We start from the raw sequence: 12441 nt of genomic DNA on the forward strand, positions 1-12441 counted from the left end.
AAGGCTTTATGGGAAAAGGGATTTCTCGGGGACATAAAAGAGAATCAATTCTATAGGAGTGCTAAATTATGCTATAACATTTATGGAAAAAATGCATTGATGTTAATTGATTTTGAGTACAACACCTTGAGAATGGTAGCATAATTGGACCTATACATCACCAAAGCCAAACATGAGAGGTTGCAACAATTCAATTCTCTTGGAAAACTTAGGTTTTAGGCTCTCATGCATATTGAGGTGATCCAATTATAGAGGAAGAATTGACATGAAAAAAGCATCATGGAAAGGAAATTCCAAGAGGGTGATTGGGCCCTTTGGCAGGACTCTATATTCAAGGAATTCAAGGGAAAGATGATGACAAGATGGTTGGGTCCCTACCTAGTGGAAAATTTTTATGAAAATGGCTTTGTCCAAATCATAACAATTGACGAGGAGAAACTTCCACTATTGTCCATGATTACTGATCGAAGATTTACAAGAGACCTCTATTAAAAGAGAATTTCACCAATTCAATAAGCAGAGAATTGAATGTGATTGGGAGCCTCAAAGCTCCCAATCCATCCAACCTTTGACCAGTAGAGGAAAAAGAAAAATAAAAATGAAAAAAAAAAAGAAAAAACTAAAAAAAAGGAATAAAAATCCTAGTTGAAAACCTCCATGAGGCACTTGAGGCAAGCTCTTGGATTCAAAATATTTCCAAGTGAAAACCTTCTTTGAGGCACTTAGGGTAGTCCTGTGAGTTAAAAGCCTCCTTTGAGGTAGCTTGTAGGTCTTAAAAAAAAAGAGGGAAAGAAAAAAGAAGAAAAGACAAAGAAAAACAAAGGAAACCCTCACATTATTTTTCTAACATTTCTACAGGGTTCCAATGATAGTTAATGGAGGTTAGTCAACAGGGAAGCAACTTCAAAAGTCAACTTCACACCCTCCAAATTAGCTCTCTGAATGCACTCCATATCTCCATTCACTCTCTCCAATTTTTCCCATCATTAGATGGTCATGCTCGCCTAATTTTGCCTCAGTCCTAAAGTTCTATAGGATTGTCCCAGAATTGATACATGATTGTGATTGATACAAAAAGAAGGAAAAATTCGTGTGTTTTTCACTCAAGAACAAGAGGGAGGGCCCACAATGGCCTCATCATTCATTTACCACACTATCCAACCTCTTCAAGTCTACCCTCATTCCCACTTATGTCCATAAAAAACACTCCTTTTCATCCCTTCTTCCACCTCTTCCACCATAGAAAAAGGCCTCTTACCATTATCAACAACTTATACATGAATTATTAATGTTCTTTGAAGAAACAACTAGAGGAAATCTTAATCCTAGAGTCGTCTATGTAACTGCTACAGGAAGACACACAGACCTGTAGCACTCTGCACAGACCCTACAGGACCATAGCTAGAGTGTTAGATCTAAAAGAAAGTCATCATGGAAGCATTGAAGGACTACAACTTTGATATTGAGCAACTACAAGACCCTCTATAAGATTTTACAAGATCCATGTTCACCTAACAAACAACAACATCTGATCCACAATGGTACATGCATCATGAAGATACTGCATTATCAGGCATCAATAAACAATGGTAATTTCAAAAAAAATAAATCAGACAAACAAATGCATGGAGCAAGGGAAACAAAAAAGACATCTCAGAATACATGCAAAGCATCCTCACCCATATTACATCAGCGAGCACCACTAGGTAGGCACAGGTATGAAAAAATACTAACCTCTGCCCTTGAGCACATCATAGTCTAAAAATGTTGTCAATGCATGAGAGATGAGTTTTTATAGGCTGGAAGTGGCTCAATAGTCTAGGCCACCCTAAAACAGTTAGTTGGAGTTATATTTCTCTCTCAACACGTGTAGAAAATGAAAAAAACAAAAGGATGATGATTATGAGGAGTGGGCCAACGAGCCTATGGTGGCATTACAAATGTGGTAGTGGGGACCATCTCATACATCACGTGGAGAAGACCACCGAGCCACCGATGGCATAAATCAGGTCCGAGACTCATTTGGCATAAAAGTTTCATTATAAAAAGGTAAGGGTCGAGAGACAATTGCTACAAAATATAGACCATGTGCTTCATGATACATATTACATGCTACATGATTGATCTCAAGGGCTATAGGATTGTCCTGAGAGGTGAAAAAGAGCTCGGTGTTGCGTAGTTTTACCTCAAAACCATAGAATTACAAAGAAGCCTCCAAGGAAAGGGTAAGTACCCAATTTTCCTCACCTCTTGTGAATGAAAAGCATATGAAATTGTTCAAAAATTTCCATAGAACATCCTATAGCAAAATTTTGGGAAGGAAAGAAAATTGAAATGTGAATTTTCCTAGTGAATTGAACATAATAGTAGGGTAATGAGATTGTTTTAAGTTATGTATGCATTATTTTTCCCTTTCCTTGACCAACAACAACAAACTACTCCTTGTTACTCCTATTATGAAACCCTAGTTTGCTCTAAAGCTGACAATTAAGAGGATATTTTCCTTGCAAAAATTTCCAAAAAAAGGGAAAAATTCAATAGGAGTCATGTGGGGTGGTTTTAATAGATGAGAGATGTTTTTGCGGAATCCACTATAAAAATAGCCCAAAAATCCGTCTGTAGTGGAGGTCACTAGTGGAGGTGGGAGGGTGGATGTTTTAACATATGTTTTTTGGATGGCACACCATGGAAAATTTATTTTTATAAAATAAAATAACAATGTGCGCTAAATAAAACAATGCACGCATGCTTGAATAATCGATAACACCCAAAAAGCGTTCACTTTTAAAATTTGTTGGTGCTATATACACCTGCAACATCGATGTCCTTCATGTAGTAAAATTCCTCGGTGCATACCAAGAGGGAGGACCACTATAGTTTTTAAATCTCAAAAAAATGTGGTGTTATTTTCCATCGATGCACTAGTGTTGTAAATGTATTAAAATGCAGGGTGCCTTCTAAAGAGCATTGCTAGGAGGTTTTTAATTTAAAAAAAGAAGCAGTGCTATAGTCAAACAAAGCACTAGTGCGGTACCTGTATTAGAACACTCTGAGGTGTCTTAACAAAAGAACCATTATATATTTTTTTAATTAAAAAAAAAAAGTAGTGCTCTTGGATATCTTTAGGATTGATGTAGTTATAGTAATGCACCAAAGGAGGGTTAAATAAAAAAAAACCTCTTGGATGTATATTTCATTTTTACTGTCTATAGTGCTGGAGAGCTCTGAAGCACTGGTGCCACTCTTGCCTCATGCAAGCACCATGACATCAATGCTATCTTTCTAACCATACTTTCATACCATGCTCATTGCCTGACTTTCAAAATTGTTCAAAATGTGGTAAAATTTGTTTTTCTCCATTACGTGTCAACAATACCTCCTCGATGAGAAAATGTCTAGGTAATGTCTATGTTTCTCTCTAATTTAATTTTTTAGCAGATTAGAATTGCAAATTAGCTTAAAAATTCCATTTGTTTTGAAAAACAATATTTTCCTACGCGGTGCGCTCGATATGTTCGACTTGCACCGATAGTGGTGCACCCTGTAAGTTTACAAGGTGCATTGTCCTTTGGCGTGTGAACATAATGCACATCTATTGTTGGGGTGTGTTTCGTAAATGAAAATGCACCAAAAAAGCTATAAATTGTTTGTTGGTGTGTATAATTTTTATGTTACGCCTAATGCATTTATATTTACCAAACACACCACGAAAATAATATATAAAATTATAGCTATATCTCGTTGTGTTTGATAACCTGAGCATTCTGTATCAATGCAATTTTTTTGTACGTGGACACTGGTGCATAAGTATGATGCACCGTGATGAAACTTTAAATTTTTGAACCAACAATGGTGCATTATAAGTATGCATGCACCAATGCTAGTGTGGTTGTGTTTTAAGTCACACTAGAGCCGGTGCAAGACTATTTTTTGGGCGCACCGATGGTTTTTTTTTTTAATTGAAAGTTATGTTTCCATATTCATAAATACATTTTTCATTTAATAAAAAAATGTATTTTATCTATGAGCTTGATGCATTTTATATGTTAATAATGTAGTAGAGACGTCAATAGAGGGAGAAACAACAGGGGTAGGAGCAAATGGTGGACCAATATAATATGGTATGATCATGGGAGGCCAGAGAGAGGGAGAGATATTTACACCCTCGCCCTATTACTGCATCAACCCGAGCACTATTAAGGAATGTAGTTATTTTCAAGTACTATGAGGAGTATATATCCCTAAAGGTGCACTCTGTCTTATTGGTGTATTTGATTCACCGATGGAATGTCGAGGAGCAGGGTTTCCATGTTGATCCTGGGGCGTGGTATAGGCCCTCTGAGGAGCATATAATTTATCACTAGATTATCTAGGAGAGGGGAGGATTTTCCTTAGTTCCATGATGTCCCCCATGGGGTTGCAGCTAAGAGTAAGATTTCCTATGCTCAGAGATATGTCAGGCCTCAGGCAGCCTGTCCAACAGATTTTTAGGTGTGTGGTGGACAACTATGAATTTCTTCTTTTGTTGCACAATAGGTTAGGTGCCTCTTGTTATTAGTCACCGCCATTGCACACTTTAGTAGTGATGGGTATCACATTAGTTTCCCTCTTTTGTATTATGTCAATTCTTTGATTCAGGCACCATGTTGTATAAGATGGTATGCCATTTTTTAGGCAAATTTTGTATGGCTTTAGATAGATGTTGTGCGATGATACATGGGAGGGAAACCTTCCCTTTCACATCAGAGATTTTTTGTTTATTTTTTTTTAGGTTTCTAGACACGAGGCCTACATATGACCGTCATCCTCCTAGGTCGATCACTAAGGTCTGGATGTGCATGTGGGGACAGATGATGCCAAAGAGGGGCCTACTGGAGTATTCAGCCAGGATTCCTGCCCAGGTACTGACAATACTAGCTAGTGAGGATGACCATGTGTTTATATTGTTGTCATTTCCGTACAAAGGGATTGATTGGAGACAATGTCCCAACATTCTCTTCACGCCAGCTGAGCCTCTAGATGATAAAGGTAATATTATTGTTTTATTTAAATTAATCTAGTTTCATTTTATTGTTTTAATTAATTATAATAAAATTTATTCTAGCATGTTCTTTAACTTGTTTTTTATTTATTTATGAAATTGTCTAATTACTATTGTGTACTACATATTTTGTATACATCGGCACATTCGATAGGGACATGCCTCCTCCCCCACCGTATGTAGGATATGTGGAGATGGGTGAGGCCCAAGAGGGTGAGTCACATACTCTAGGGGGCCATGGGTGTCTGGGGCCGTAGGGTTGGTCTGTGATTTCAGAAGGACCACTGCAACGAATTGGCCAAAGTTTTAGTTGAGGAGGGATTCCACCCTGCAAGGGCTCAAGATATTATTAGTACAAATCCTAGGTTTGTGGATCTCTACAGGGATTTTTCGTGTGAGATGATGTATCTTATGTGTCATATTATCAAAGCTAGTAGGCTATTGCAATCAATGAGGGATGTAGGGAATGCAACGACATATATGTCAGATGATGGTGGTGATCATGACGATGGGGGTGGTGATCATGATGATGATGATGGGAGTGGTGATCATAATCATGATGATAAGGGTGGTGATCATGATGCTTCTAGTAGTACTGCCTAATCGTATCATGGCTTTCAGGGTGTCGGTGATCCTTCTAGTAGTACACCTCTCCCTTAGCCGCTTGATGATGAGATGCTAGAGTTAGAGGATGTGCCTTATGTTTCTCCTGAGAGAGAAGACTAGCCACCTCCTCCTCAACTTAGAGTTTGGCAGACCTCGTTGAGGTAGTAGTCGACCATCCATCATCTTTTGCTGCAGACTGACCACCTCCTCTTCCACCTTAGAGTTTGACAGACGTTGAGGCAGTAGTTGACCATCCACCATCTTCTAATGCAGACCAGGTTGACACTACTACGTCTATTGTATCAAATATTTGACTGCAGTTATTTGATTTGTTTATATATATATATATATATATCTATATATATATATATATATATATATATATATATATATATATATATATATATATATATATATATATATATATATATATATATATATATATATATATATATATCGTATTTGTTTTGTTCATGTTTATGTACTTAATGTATATCTTTCCATTGATGTGTATATTGTTATGTCATGTTAGATATGTTCATTTAATGTGCTTGCAGATAGATGGGTATGTGAGAACGATTATTTGACATGAGATGTATATTAATTTGAGGATTTGTGGTGATGATGTTGTAGGAATTTACAGGGTAAGTTCCACAGAAAGAATACCAAAAGGACACTGCTCACAACCAGATCTCAAATCAATACACCAGTATTTTTGACGTGGTTAAAACCCTCAGAGTGCAAGGAGGGAAACAGTCCACGGCCTGTCCCAACGTGGGTACTACAGGCAATTTATTAATCAAAGAATGAAAATTTACATAAGCTTCTCTCATGCACGGATTACCCGAACAATGACCCTCCATGCGCTTTAAATAGAACTCATGGACCAATCGGGTGTCAAGCCACGGATCAAGTGTCGGTAATACCGAGGTGAGAGTGAACCGTCGGATCACTACATATCGTGACCGTCGGATTGTAAGTTACAAAATGTACAACGGTAAAGAAACACACTTTACCTAACTCTAACCTAACTCTATACTAGACCAAGTTGAACTTAACTATATCCTATGTGTCGGAATATCCTAACATCCCCCCTTAAGAACAACTTGGGATAGGATTGAAGGATTTACAAATATGACACAATAGGAGAAGGAAGGAGGCACTAGAGCCTATCCCCCCTTAGTGACAACTTCCTGAACTCCAAGCATATATCGAAGTTTAGTGAACTTCGCCTCTGTGAGAGCCTTTGTGAAGATGTCTGCAACCTGATCATCTGTTGGACAATATTGCACTTCAAGAACATGGTCATGAATGAGCTTTCTGATGAAGTGCATGTGTAGTTCAATGTGTTTGCTGCGCTGATGCTAGACTGGATCTTTGCATAGCTGAATGGCACTTTGATTATCACACCAAAGTGTGGTTGGATGTTGCTGCTCAAAGCCAAACTCTGATAGGATCTGACGAAGCCACAAGGCTTCCTTACTAGCTTCCACGGCACCACGATACTCTGCTTCTGCTGACGAAAGAGAAATGGCAGCCTGTTTCTTACAAGCCCATGTAATAGGTCCTGAACCAAGAGTGAAGACATAACCGGCAGTAGACTTCCGATCATCAAGGTCACCAGCCCAATCAGAATCAGTGAAACCAACTAACAGAGGAGCTGCTTTGGCACTGTAATGAATCCCAAACTGTACTGTACCTCGAACATAACGAAGTATTCTTTTAGCTGCTTTCCAATGACTTTCACGGGGGTTTTGCATAAAACGAGCAACAAGGCCAACAACAAAGGAAAGATCAGGACGAGTATGGGTTAAATACAAGAGTTTTCCGACAAGTTGACGGTATAAGGTAGCATCAACTTCAGGAGAAGTACAAGAGACTGAAAGTTTGACTCCAGACTGAAAGGGAGAAGGGGCTGGCTTACAGTCTTCCATGTGAAAATGACGAAGAATATCACAAGCATACTTGGACTGGGAAAGGAAAATACCCTCTTGGGATTGCAAGACTTGAAGACCGAGAAAATAGTGTAAATGTCCTAAGTCTGTCATTTCAAATTTCTTTTTAAGGCTGGACTTCACATGGTTTATAAGGTTGGGATCACTACCAGTAAGAATAAGATCATCAACATAAAGAACAAGGATGATAAGAGAGTTGCCCACTTTCTTGGTGTAGACAGTATTGTCAGAATGACACCTAGAAAAGCCAGATTCTAAAAGAAAGCTATCCATTTTGGCATACCAAGCCCGAGGAGCTTGCTTGAGGCCATAAAGGGATTTCTTAAGTCGACAAACAAGGCTGGAGTCTGTTTGTATGAAGCCAATGGGTTGTTCCATATAGATTTCTTCCTGCAAGTCCCCATGCAAGAAGGCAGATTTAACATCCATCTGATGGACTTCCCATTTTAAAGAGGCAGCAAGGGAAAGAACAAGGCGGATAGAGTTCATTTTGGCAACAGGGGAGAAGGTTTCAGTGTAGTCAATGCCTTCAACCTGTGAAAAGCCCTTAGCAACGAGACGAGCTTTATGTTTATCAACTTTCCCATCTGGTCCATACTTGGTTCTGTAAACCCATTTACATCTAACAAGTTTGCGTCCCTTTGGTAGAGGAACAAGATCCCATGTATCATTTGTCATTAATGAATGATATTCTTCATTCATAGCTGCTTCCCAATGTGGATGGCCTGAAGCTTCTGCAAAAGTGTCAGGATCATGATTTACTGGAGCTTGAGCCAGTAAAGAAGAGGCTCTTTCAAACTGAGAACGTGTACGTCGCTGATCTGTAGGATCACCGGCAAGATCACCTGCTGCATCCCGAGTAGCACGGACCCATCTTGGAAGTTGAGGATCCTGAGAAGGTGGGGAAGGATTATCATCCTCGCTTTCATCATCTAAAGAAGAAAGGTTTTCAAAAGTAGAAGAGATAGGAAGAGGTGGCACATCCGCCGGACTAGGCTCGCAGGCCGATTTATTTTCATCAAATTTTACATCTCTTCTAATGATAACATTTTTGGACTTAAATGGAATAAGTCTATAACCTTTTACATCTTCAGAATATCCAACAAAAGTACATTTCTCACTCTTAGGTTCTAAAGCTTTATGCTTTTCATCTGGAATATGGGCCCATGCTTCACTTCCAAACACACGAAAGTGACTTACATCTGGTTTAATGGAACTCCAAGCTTCTTCTGGAGTGATATTCTCTAGAACCTTAGTAGGAGTGCGATTGATTATATAATTTGCACAATTAATTGCTTCGGCCCAAAAACTAAGACTGAGTCCTTTAGATTGCAGCATACAATTAGCCATTTCCTTTAAGGTGCGATTTTTCCTTTCAGCTACACCATTTTGTTGTGGAGTGTATGGAACAGTATGTTGCATTTGAATTCCATTTTCGGTGCAAAAGTTGATGAATGTGTTTTTAACATATTCTCCACCATTATCAGTTCTTAGCTTAAGAATTTGATGTCCAGATTGTTTTTCAACAAAGGCTTTGAAGGCCAAAATGGTGTTAAATACTTCGCTCTTGAGTTTTAAGAAGTATACCCAAGTGCGTCTGGAGAAATCATCAATGAAAGTTAAGTACTTGCAGCCAGAGAATGAAGCAACAGGAAGAGGACCACATAAATCACTGTGCACAAGCTGTAAAGGGGCTGAGGCGTGCCAAGAGGCACGTTTGTCAAAACTGTCCCGATGATGTTTTCCGAGTACACATCCGGAACAAACACCATCTCTGCAAGATACCATAGGAAGACCTGTCACCATATTTTCTTTACATAGATGCTGAAGGGAGCGATAGTTTAAGTGACCAAATCGCTCATGCCAAAGTTTGCTCACTTCATCATTATGAGCAACAAATACTGAGGGAAGATTGGATGACCCAAAGTTGTGAAACTTATACAACCTTTTGGAATCATCAGCAAGACCAGTAGCTAGAATCTGTTTAGGATCTTTTAGATCCTTGATTACAACATCATGAGGTGAAAATTCAACAATTTTACCTTCACCTGAATGAGTTATCTGATAGACAGATAGAAGGTTGCAGGATAAGGTTGGAACACATAATACATCATTAAACTGACCATTGTCTAGATGAACAGTTCCAGTCCCTACAACATTAAGAGATCTATCATCACCAATATATATATTTTTGGTGTTACAATCATTTAAAGAAGAAAACATGGCTTGGTTTTTGGCCATGTGACAAGAGGCTCCAGAATCAATGAGCCACTCATGAGAATGAGAAGAAAAAGAAGATACATTTAATGCATAACCAGACTGAGATGATTGACAATGACATGCAGAAAGTGCCATTCCGGAAGTTGAAGTTGAAGTAGGCTCCACATGGATGTTATGTTTCTTCATTGCGGCTTCCAAGGCTTCCATCTTCTTAAAGCATTTAGATTCTAAGTGGCCATCTCGATTACAAAAGTTACAATGTCTATCAGTCTTCTTCCATTTGTTTTTATTGGTCTTATCATTTTGCTGAAATGATCTTTCATTTTGAGGCTGAGATGGTTTAGGACCATTCTTTTGAGGATATGACTTCTTAGGATTCTTTGAATTTGGTTGCTGCTGGGCGGCTAACGCTTTCGTGGAAGAGTTTCCAAGATTAAGAAGACCAAGGTGTAAGAGTTTTTCTTGTTCTCTTATTAAGGAATCACAAAAGGAGTCAAAGGAAGGGGCCTTGTAGTCTTGTCCTTGACAAATGAAAGCTTCCCTTGTAGAATGGAAAGTGGAAACAAATACAGAGTAGGCTGGTCCCAACTTAGTAAGGATGGAATAAATAAGGTTACCATCTTCTTTCTTAACTTTAACACCTTCCAAGAGATATCTAAGGGTCTTGAATTTGGACAAGAAATCTTCAATGCAAGAAAAATTATTAGGATCCAAAGTAAGCAGCTCATTTTCAAGTTGATGGGCTCTAATTTCATTTTTAATCCCAAAAACTTTAGCAAGTTTTTCTAATGCTTCATGAGGAGTCTCAAGTCCTGCAATGTGGAATCTAAGATCAGGAGAAATAGACATCCCTATCAAACCACGTGCTTGATCTTGTCTATTTTCCCATTTTGCCGCCTTGTCTTCATCTTTTGGTTTCTTCTCTTGGTTTGTGGCTATTCTGAAGAGACCTTTACTTCTAAGTAAATCTTCCATGTATTCTACCCATTGGAAGTAGTTAGTGCTGTCAAGAATGACTTGGCATGGACTTTCCATTTAAAAAAAAAATTGAAGCTGAAGATGCTGAAAGTAAGTGTTCCAACGGATAGATCTCGAAAAAATAGGCGGTTTTAAAAAAAAACGGCTCTGAAAAAGGCTTCCGGATGAAGAAGTTATGGCTTTTTGAAAAAAAATTGTTGACGTTGCCGGCAAAGTGCGCGAATGTGCGGGAATGAAAAAATCCGCCCCCACAAAATGGAGACTTGAACCCAAGACCTCTACTCTCTTAAAATAGCTTTGAACCAATTGATCTATACAAAAAATTAGAGAGAGAGAGAGAGAGAGAGAGAGAGAGAGAGAGAGAGAGAGGGGGGGGGCTTGGTTTGCGTGCTTGCCTTGAGAAAGCTCTTTTTCCCTACAAAACACAAAACACAAAACCCAACACGAATATGCAAAGAAAAACGAACCTTGCGGCTCGAAGTTAGCTTTAGCCAAAAAACTAGAAATTTTTAAAAAAAATCTCAAAGTTAGCTTTAGCCGAAAAACTAAATATTTTTCTCAATGTTTTTGATTTTCCGAGATCACACTAAGGTGCAGGGAAAAGAGCATACGCATGAGAAAAATCCTTCCTTTCTGTTTCTGATTTGCCCAGATCGCACAGAGTCGCAGGGCAAAGAGCATACGCAGAAATAAAAGGTATAGATCCGGTTAAAAAAAAGGCTAAATAAACTGAGACCGAAATAAGCAGAGAGAAAATAACAGTAAACTGCAAAAGAAACACTGTATACCTCCCGATCTGAAAAATGACGCAGCTAGGGCTACCGGAAACCTTTTCGCGTGAAACGAAAGGGGTTCCTCACTGGAACAGATGCTCCGAACGCAACAGAGCAGTCCTCTCGGCCCGAAAGCAGTCAGAAACAGCAGATCTAGGAAACGACAGCCGCATGCAGTTCTACCGGCTTCAGATTTGGATCACCAACGGACGCGGCCCTCAAATAGCTCTGATACCATGTAGGAATTTACAGGGTAAGTTCCACAGAAAGAATACCAAAAGGACACCGCTCACAACCAGATCTCAAATCAATACACCAGTATTTTTGACGTGGTTAAAACCCTCAGAGTGCAAGGAGGGAAACAGTCCATGGCCTGTCCCAACGTGGGTACTACAGGCAATTTATTAATCAAAGAATGAAAATTTACATAAGATTCTCTCATGCACGGATTACCCGAACAATGACCCTCCATGCGCTTTAAATAGAACTCATGGACCAATCGGGTGTCAAGCCACGGATCAAGTGTCGGTAATACCGAGGTGAGAGTGAACCGTCGGATCACTACATATCGTGACCGTCGGATTGTAAGTTACAAAATGTACAACGGTAAAGAAACACACTTTACCTAACTCTAACCTAACTCTATACTAGACCAAGTTGAACTTAACTATATCCTATGTGTCGGAATATCCTAACAGATGTTAGATTATAGTGTTTGTGTTTTGTTAGATATGATCACAATGTGATTCCTTGTTACATTATTAGATTTATGTGCTAGCTAATGGTGTTTATATGTGTTAGAGGTGTATATAATTAGATGATAGTGACAGGAAAAATATCCTACTGGGCATCACTTGATGTGTTTATG

The sequence above is a fragment of the Pinus tabuliformis genome, chromosome 7 (genome assembly GCF_031772625.1).
Source record: "Pinus tabuliformis cultivar Carrire ecotype Pingquan chromosome 7, CPIR1, whole genome shotgun sequence".
In the NCBI taxonomy this organism is placed as follows: Eukaryota; Viridiplantae; Streptophyta; class Pinopsida; order Pinales; family Pinaceae; genus Pinus; species Pinus tabuliformis.